An 8,768-nucleotide genomic window follows, 5' to 3' on the forward strand; every position below is an offset into this window, starting at 1 on the left:
TTACTCTTCAAAAACAATACTTCTTCTCAACTGTCAAACATAGTGGTAGAGAGGTGATGATTTGGACTTGTTTTCCAGCCGCAGGATTTGGGCACTGAATAGACAACGAACTCCTCTGTATAACAAACTATTCTATTCTTGTGAGCTTTTGAAGTGAAATGAGGCCTTGAGGTGACTTTTGTTATGATTTGGCGCTATATAAATAAAAATTAATTGAAATGTGAGGCCATCTGTCTGATGTTTATAGCTCAGTTCAGGCAAGGGTCAAGGAGCATGCTCGGAGCAGTGCTAGCAGTTAAACCAACTTTATTGTGGAATAGGCAGGTGTAAAGGGGCAGGGTTATGAGGAACACGACAGGGCTCAACTTAAGGGTGGTCTCAGGAGTTCTGTCAAAATTAATTAATTAATCAATTCATTAATTCATTAATCAATTAATTAAATTAAGCTGGATTCTGCCTTAGTGTTTTACCAGGCCGGACAAGCGTGGGGAGAGTTGACAGTTGACAATACTGTTCCAAATTATAGCCAAGTGGTGAGTAAACAGGTAGATTAAGGATGGGCTTAGCAGAAGTATTACCAGAGGTGCCAGAGAGAAGAAGGTGTGCAGATGAAGTCAAATGTGTCATGGTCCTGGGTCGGTGGCCCAGCGCTTTTAGTTATCATTTTCTAGTTTATGATGATGATTATTATTGTTTGAGTTCTGTGTGTTATATTTGGTCTGCCTTTGAGTCTGTGTCTCTGTCTATGGTGTCACCCCATCTGTTTGTGAATCTGTCTGTTTAGTTCAATGTCTTGTCTGGTTCCATGTGTCTGAGTTTCCTGTTTTATTGTGAAGGTCCGCGTCGTATGTGAGTGTGATCAGTTTACGTTTCCCCTGTCCCGTCAGCCCAGATTCCTCCCAGCTGTGTTGCCCTCCTGTCTCTCATCCCCTGATTACTGGTGTGTGTATTTAAGCCCTGTGTGTTCTCCTGCCTGTTGCTGGTTTGTCTGTGTTCCTCCGTGTCAGTCTGTGACCCTGTGTTCCACGGTGTCCTGTCTGCGTCTCTCTGCTATTCATCATCTGTTGTCATATGCTCCCAGGTCTGTTATTTTTAGTTCTCCCAGTTTAGGTGTCTTTAGTTGTTTGTTATGCCCCACTGTTTGTTTGCCACTACACCTCTGTAAATAAAACCACCGGTATCTCATCCACTGCCTGCATCTTGGGTCCTCCTTCTAAATCCACACGGCTCGCCTCGGCAGCCGTGACAAAATGTGGTATTCTGGACAGAAAAATCCTGAACAAGGTTTCCAGACATGGATGAGCAGAAAAGACGGGTAGCTGGGCAGGCAGGCAGGGGTGAAGTAAAGGAATCTCAAACCAAAAGGGGCTGATTATCACCATGATGGTGGAGAATAACCACGCAGTTCAGCACCAGTGTATAATTCATATTAAAACCAAAATTCATATTAAAGATTATTAAAAGATCTGAAATGAAACCTCATATATTTCTACACTGTTATGTTCCTGAATTGACTGATATGTGTCTTTGCTACACGATGAAGGCAAAACAAAAAAATTCAGATCAAAATGTGAGTCTGGAATCTGTAGGAGTGAGGTAAAGATCAAACTTTTCATTCTGTTTACTAACAGCTACAAGACAAAATGCAAGATATGTATTTTTCAAAGAATCCCCCATTTACCATTTGGTTGGCAGAAATCTGCACAATGTTGATTCTTAATATAAAACAAGACTCTTTTTTTTTTTTTCTTGTAATTTTTTTTTAAGCTACGCTTTAAATTTCCACTTCAGCTTTAACGCATGCCCCATATTTTTGGAAACTCTCACAAGTTGAAGGTGCTCACAAACCACCACCATTGTAGACGATATAGTGAGCAGTAGGCTCACAGGAAAACCACAGAAACAAATGTCTACTCGGACGACAGAATGCAACATGTTTTTGTGAACCCCGTACTTTATTCAATCTTTATTTTTTAATTCTAAAACCAAAAGACAGAACAGATTTCTGATAAGAGGGACGCACTCTGTTGTTTCAAGTACAGAAATCACCATCACTATAGACATATGTCATATTTTTATAACTCTATGCTAAGTGAGTTTGACCAACTCACGACAAAAACGTTACTCTTCAGTTGTTGAATGTTCCACTAAATTTACCAGCTCATAGCTTTTTATGCTGTTTTTGGAAAATAGTGTTTTCGATCATTGCTGTAAGACTGAGCCAAAGCAGTAATTCTACAGGCCATTGAGGCGACTTTTGTTGTGATTTGGCGCTATATAAATAAAAATTAATTGAATTGAATTGAACTAAAAAAAGAATAACTGAAACATTTTAGTAGTAATAGAAGTAGTTTCGAGTCAGATAAAGTTTACATCTGTATTCATATGCATCTAGCAACTTGATTTGTTCATTTTTATTGAAGTATGAAGCGGATATGCTAGCACACTGAAAATAGTTTGTAACGTGGAGATTTGTGCAAGTGTCACACTAGATCTTGGTAAACCTCCCCCAACCCTCTCCCTGCGTGGCACACAGAAGGTAACCTACAGCTGATAAAACCAAATGTTTCTGTCATGTGTTCTCTAAATAAATTACATTGTCACATAGTCATCATTTAATGAACTTAGATGGTCACATAGATGAACTAGAATACACGACATATTACACTGTGTCTTTATCTTAATAAATAATAATCAGTTCTGTTTGTTTGTCTGTTTGTTTTTTCAAATTGGGTCAAGAACACACCAGATGTAAAAATCAATAAAAGTTTTTATGGATCGCCTTCAAACTTCACAGTATGCTAGACCTTGGGGTACATGAGTATCTAGGTTGGCTAAGCATTTCACCTTGGCCTTTATATTGTTAGTGCTCAAGGTCAAAGTTGACCTTAAATAAAGTTTCAAGGATGCATATCAAGTAATATGTCATTTTACTGTACAGCAAACTTTTAACCTTTTTAATATGATACCATATGACATCAGAATGATGCCATAAAAGACTGATGTCAGAATGTTGTAATAAAAAAAATCATAGCTCATCAAAATTCGTGTGTACCTCTTGTCCTTTGGGAGAAGATGCAATCCCTGAGTGTTCTTGTTCATGTCTATAATGGCTAAGACTGAAAAGCATGTTGAAAAGCAGTCTGTCATGTTAAAAGAACTTTAATTTTTACATCCAGACCATCACATGACATTGCACTGACACAGTGTAACCACAGAATAGAAGGTTCCACTCCACCACCCGATCGCAACTTGCATTTCCTTTAGTGGAAAAGTAATGTGTAGGCGATGACATTCGAGAGTCACACCATTCTTACTGTCTTTTAACTGCAGGTAATCATCAAACATGGACAGCCTTCATGTCATTCTTGTCCTTCTTTTAGGTAATATTTTGTACAACTAATTAAATTATACATTAATATTATAAAACATTAAATGAATGTGTCAACTCTATTTGGAAATCTACATCACATCTTGTACTCAACACTGGCAAAATTTGTTATTGTGTTTGTATTTCAGGAGGTCATTGGATTTCTGGATCAGTGGTGGATTTGACAGTGACATCAGGACAGAACGTCACTCTGAATTGTGACTGTGAAGCATTTTCTGAGGAATATATTGTGTGGTACAGAAATTGTACCCATGAAAATCAGCCTCCTCTTGTTCTGAAACTAAAAGAAGATGCATGGAAAAAAATCAGTGACCGAGCAATTTCAGTGAATTCTCTATTACGCTTCCACTTTAAAAAGAATCAGTCCTCTGGATCCTATGATCTGCTGATCATGAATATTTCTGATTCTGATGAGGGCCTCTATTACTGTGGAACTGAAAAGGAACAGTGGGTAGATGGCACAAGCGTTCAGGTCAGATATGACCACAGATATGCCAGTATCGCAACAAGAATCTTAATCAGTAAGTACTCATGTGTGATTGGGGTTTTTTTGTTGGTTTGTTATATATATGCATACAGTACTGTGAAAAACTTTTAGGCAGGTGAGGAAAAATGCTGTAAACAAAGAACGCTTTCAGAAATGGAAGTGTTAATCATTTATTTTCATCAATCCACAAAATGCAGTAAATGAACAAATGAAAGATAAATCTCAATCAAATCAATATTTGGTGTGACCAACTTTAAAACAGCATCAAATTTTCTAGGTAAACTTGCACACAGTTTTTGAAGGAACTCGGCTGGTAGGTTGTTCCAAACATGTTGGAGAACTAACCACAGATCTCCTGTGGATGTTGGCTTCCTCACATCCTTCTGTCTTTTCATACACTCGATGGTGAGATCATGGCTCTGTGGGGGCCATACCGTCACTTCTAGTACTTCTTGTTCTTCTTTAGGCTGAAGATAGTTCTTAATGACTTTGACTGTAGGTTTGGGGACATTGTCCTGCTGAAGTCTGTTTAACAAAGACATTGCTTCTGTGCATCTACTGTATTTAATTCTGACATAAGCAAAAATCTTTACCCATCCCTCATTTTTATTTATTTTTTATTTTGTCCCTGATTTTCAGTGCAACTCTTGGGTAATTTGGCCAGTTCTTTGGTAGAAAGAGCTAAAATTGCTCTTATGATGTTGAAAGTTGCCGACCCCTAGCCTAGGTGAACCATACATGTATCAACTGAAGGGCCAGCTGCATTTCCAGCTGCAAGTCTTGGTGGATTGTTTTTTAACATTTTCTTAAGGAAATCACTTTCAAATGCAGTTCATTTGGTGTAGATAGTGTTTTAGGTCTTCCACTTCTTTTGTCCTGCACTTGTCCAGTTTCCACAAACTTTTAAGTACACACTGCACACCAAGTTTTTGGCTATTGTTTTTGCATCACCTTCTTAGTTAAAAAACACTCATGTTTAATATCCAGTAAAATACGTAAAGGAAAATAATAAACTGCAAATGATGTTAATATTATTAAACCTGAATTTTTTTCAAATGGGAATGCAAAGGTAAGTCTTGCTGTAAAAAATGTTTCTTAATGTGTTTATAATTTTATTTGCTGGTTTGAAGTGTTTGAATATGCATTATGGTATTACTTTTGTAAATAATAGTCCGTTTAGAGTAGAAAAGACGATAAAGCAGGATATACTTTAGTGTGGGGCTTTCTTGTGATTGAAAGTCATCTTACATGAAGTAAACAGAGCAGTGTGCTTGCCACTTAAGACGTACAATAACTAAAGTCAGTACTAAACTAGATTGCTACACAGTGTTTCTATATTGTGTAAACTAAACACACTATACAAAGCACTATACATAAGTGGATTGTAGTAAAAATGTAGATCTAATACACAACTTATTTCATGCAGATTCACCTCACACAAGTCCTTGCCCTGATTCCAGTCCTTGCCCTGACTCCACTCTTCACTCTGACTCCAATACTCGACCTGACTCCACTCCTCGTGCTGTCTACGACAGAACCTGTGGTTCCAGTCTCGTGCCCTGGCTGATGATGTTTACACCAGGATTTTCTATTCTCATTTCATTTTTTTCCTTTATTTTTATTTATCAGTTGTGTCGGAAAACAGGTACTGTATATTTTAATTATTAGAATTTAATTTTTCGAATTGTTTGACTCACCTTCAAACACACACACACACACACACACAGTCCTCCACAAAACTATCTACAACCATTAAATGGCAAATTCTTAATGGCACTGTTGCTGCTGAATGCTCCAGTATGATAGTGCATTTTTGTTTATGCAGAAAAAGAACTTCAATTTTTTCAGAACAGACCAGATCACAATAATCAAAGGAGACAGAATGAGGTAAACTTTCTCTTCTTCATTTTCTTATCTACACTTGTTTTTGTTTTTTTTATTGCATAAACAGCTGTGTGTGGGTCACTATTCAAAAGAGTAATGTAATACACATTATTATCAATTACTTACTATAAGATCATCAATTACTGTACAAAATTACAAAATGATGGATAATTTTTTTAGCTAGTCATTACAATGTTTTTACATCACATAGCTAGCAGTTAACTATATAAACCTTCTGTTACAGTCCCACACATTAACATAATCTCTATCCTAATGGGAATGAACCCAGGTGATTAACTTTTAACATAAAGAAAAGGAAAGGGGAAAAAAACTTTTAACAAAAAGCTGACAGCGTTAGAAAACAGACCAAATAGAATAGAATAGAATAGATCTTTATTGTCACTGTTACAAGAACAATGAGACACAGTTTTGCACCATGTAGATTTAGATTTGAATTCTTTTAGGATAGGAGAATAAGATAAAATAGACTTAAGTTTCTGCAAAGTTACATAAGTATCTACACACAAAAAAAGGATTGTTGTTGTGGCCTGGGCACAGTTTCAACTCTGTCACCACATGCATGTCTTTTTGTGAAATAAAAATATCCAGTCTCTTTAAAATCTGTAGACTGCTGTACAGTTTATCGTTTCCCACCACATACTCTAAAGTGAGCTCATTATACCACAAATGCAAGGGGGGATAATTACTGATGTGACTCATGTGATTACTGAATTTATTACAGTTATTCATTACATTACTATACTTGAGAATTGAGTAGAACCAACTCTTCTCGGTAGTTCAGTTCCTTGGAATTCAGTTCACTTCCTTGGAAATTAACTACTGGGAATCCGGATCAGAAGATAGTGGCGAAGTCTGCAGCCTTTATATAGACATTACTTTTACTTTTAATGCACAAAAGGATGAGAGCAGGAGCAGAAGTGCAAACTGTGTCCAGAACAGAAACAATTGTACTATGCAAATAACATAACTTCAGTGCTTTGAAAGCATGCCAACGCTACCTAGTGCTAAGATAGCCAAAATCCCGGAGTAACATTAAAGTTAAATGAGTGCTGACCCCAGCAAAACAGCCAGATTTTTTTTATAACAAAGGAAGTGATTCGCAGTCAGGCTGAAGCCTCCATTTCTACCTGTTCATGTTTCAACAGAATCAAGTCTGTTTGTGCTTGTTTTCAACTTTGCTATGTGCTGTCAGCTTTAGGTTCATACCTAAAAACTAAGAGAAAGATCAATTGTGTGTCCTTATTAGCACAAGTACTTGTATTGTGTGTGAGTGGGTGGGGTGGGGGGGCTGTAGCTCATAGGTTTATATTGTTAAATGACCACTAATATCAGATAATTTCAGGATAAATGCGAATGTAATGTAATAAATTAATTTCATTAATACACTATTTCATTAGAGGAATGACTGCAACACTGATCACAACAAAGAGGGGAAATACCTGCAACATTCGCAGATATTAGTCCACACAGCATGAATAACTTGCACAAATGTAATGTCTTTGATATGCTTCTTACTGATGGTGCTGGCTCTCAAAGTGGAGCCGATAAGGAATAAAATTGATAAGTGATATCAATAATGGAATCAGAATTGCTAAATTCTTATCAATTCCCATCCCTAACTATAATGTGATTATAACAGTTTATTAGTTTGTAATACATTACACACAACACTGATAAACACAAATAATGTGTCAGTACTTTTTTAATGACATATGGCATTCAAACAGAACGTCCTTTTTAAAATTCCATATTGTTCTAATGATTGCAGTATTCATTTAAGTAATTACTTAATAAAAACAAATAAAAACAAATTTCCCACGTGTGGGACTAATAAAGGTTATCTTATCTTATCTTATCTTATCTTAATATCAGAAGAAGTTATGATTCTAAATGTCAAATTGTTTCTCAGGATGAAGATTTGTGTTTAACACAAGTCTGGTTCCAGGCTCAAAATGGACAAAAAAATCTTTAGACGGATTCAAGATGGAGAAAACGCTGTCTTCCACTGAAAATTATATACGTAGTTTGTTTGTTTTATTTATTTGTAACTGAACAGAGTTAGTCATTATTGAATTTTAATTTTTTGTTTTAATTGTTCTTTATGTTTTCCTTAAATTGTAGTTTTGGTGACTGTTGCATGTAAATAACTTTAGAAGTAAAACTAACAAAGTATCCAGAAAAAGAGTGATGAATTCTGATGATTTTGTCAGATTTGTGTAAATTACAGCGCTTATTATAGGAAACTAAATTTTTTAAATAAAAAATATCTTTTCGTACCCATGGTCTGTTGAATGTCTTTAGAGAGTATACTTCCTTTGCCTTTTTTTAAATTGTTGATTTAGACTAATCCTTGAAATTATATACTCTCTAAAATTATTATCCCTATTTTTTTAGATTTCAATCAGTTTTTGGTTATCTTTTGTGTCTGCGGACACACCACCACAAGCCTCAATATACAAACATATTTTCACTGTTGTACTTTATAAAGATATTTATGCACAAGCATAACATCTCATACCAAACCAATGCTGTCTTCTAATATTTTCCTTGGCCTTTATTTGGAAATAAATTGCCATGCAAACTATAATTACAAAACATTTCATATCAAATCAAAGCAACACAAAGCAGCTCACGGGATTTGGAATATGACGATGTCTGCGATATCAAAAATACATAGATGGTTCATTTCTGAGAGAGACGCAAATGCAAAAGAAGGTAGATGGAACTGAGACAGGGTGAGCACATGGGACAGCAGTCATATCCTGGAAGACCCAGACAAAGTGTGTCAGCAATGCTGATCTTGTTACCCTCTGATAAGCAGTGTTGGGTAAGTTACTTTAAATTAGTAACTTAGTTATATTACTAGTTACTTCTATCAAAAGTAACTCAGTTACTTCAAGTTACTCGTTACTTTCAGAGTAACTAGTTACTAGGGAAAGTAACTTTGGTTTTTCTCAGAATTCTCTTGTTAATGTGTTGCTTCCG

At 36.0% G+C, this 8,768-nt stretch overlaps 1 long non-coding RNA gene across 1 annotated transcript; it reads left to right on the top strand.

The window, feature by feature from the left end:
* The first annotated feature begins 3,321 nt into the window (after positions 1–3,321).
* Positions 3,322–8,018, top strand: LOC101464931 (uncharacterized). Its single transcript, XR_013099165.1, has 5 exons — positions 3,322–3,383; positions 3,520–3,912; positions 5,305–5,523; positions 5,704–5,765; positions 7,693–8,018. It is a non-coding gene; the product is annotated as an uncharacterized LOC101464931 (long non-coding RNA).
* Positions 8,019–8,768: the final 750 nt, after the last annotated feature.

The sequence above is a fragment of the Maylandia zebra genome, linkage group LG6 (assembly GCF_041146795.1).
Source record: "Maylandia zebra isolate NMK-2024a linkage group LG6, Mzebra_GT3a, whole genome shotgun sequence".
NCBI lineage: Eukaryota > Metazoa > Chordata > Actinopteri > Cichliformes > Cichlidae > Maylandia > Maylandia zebra.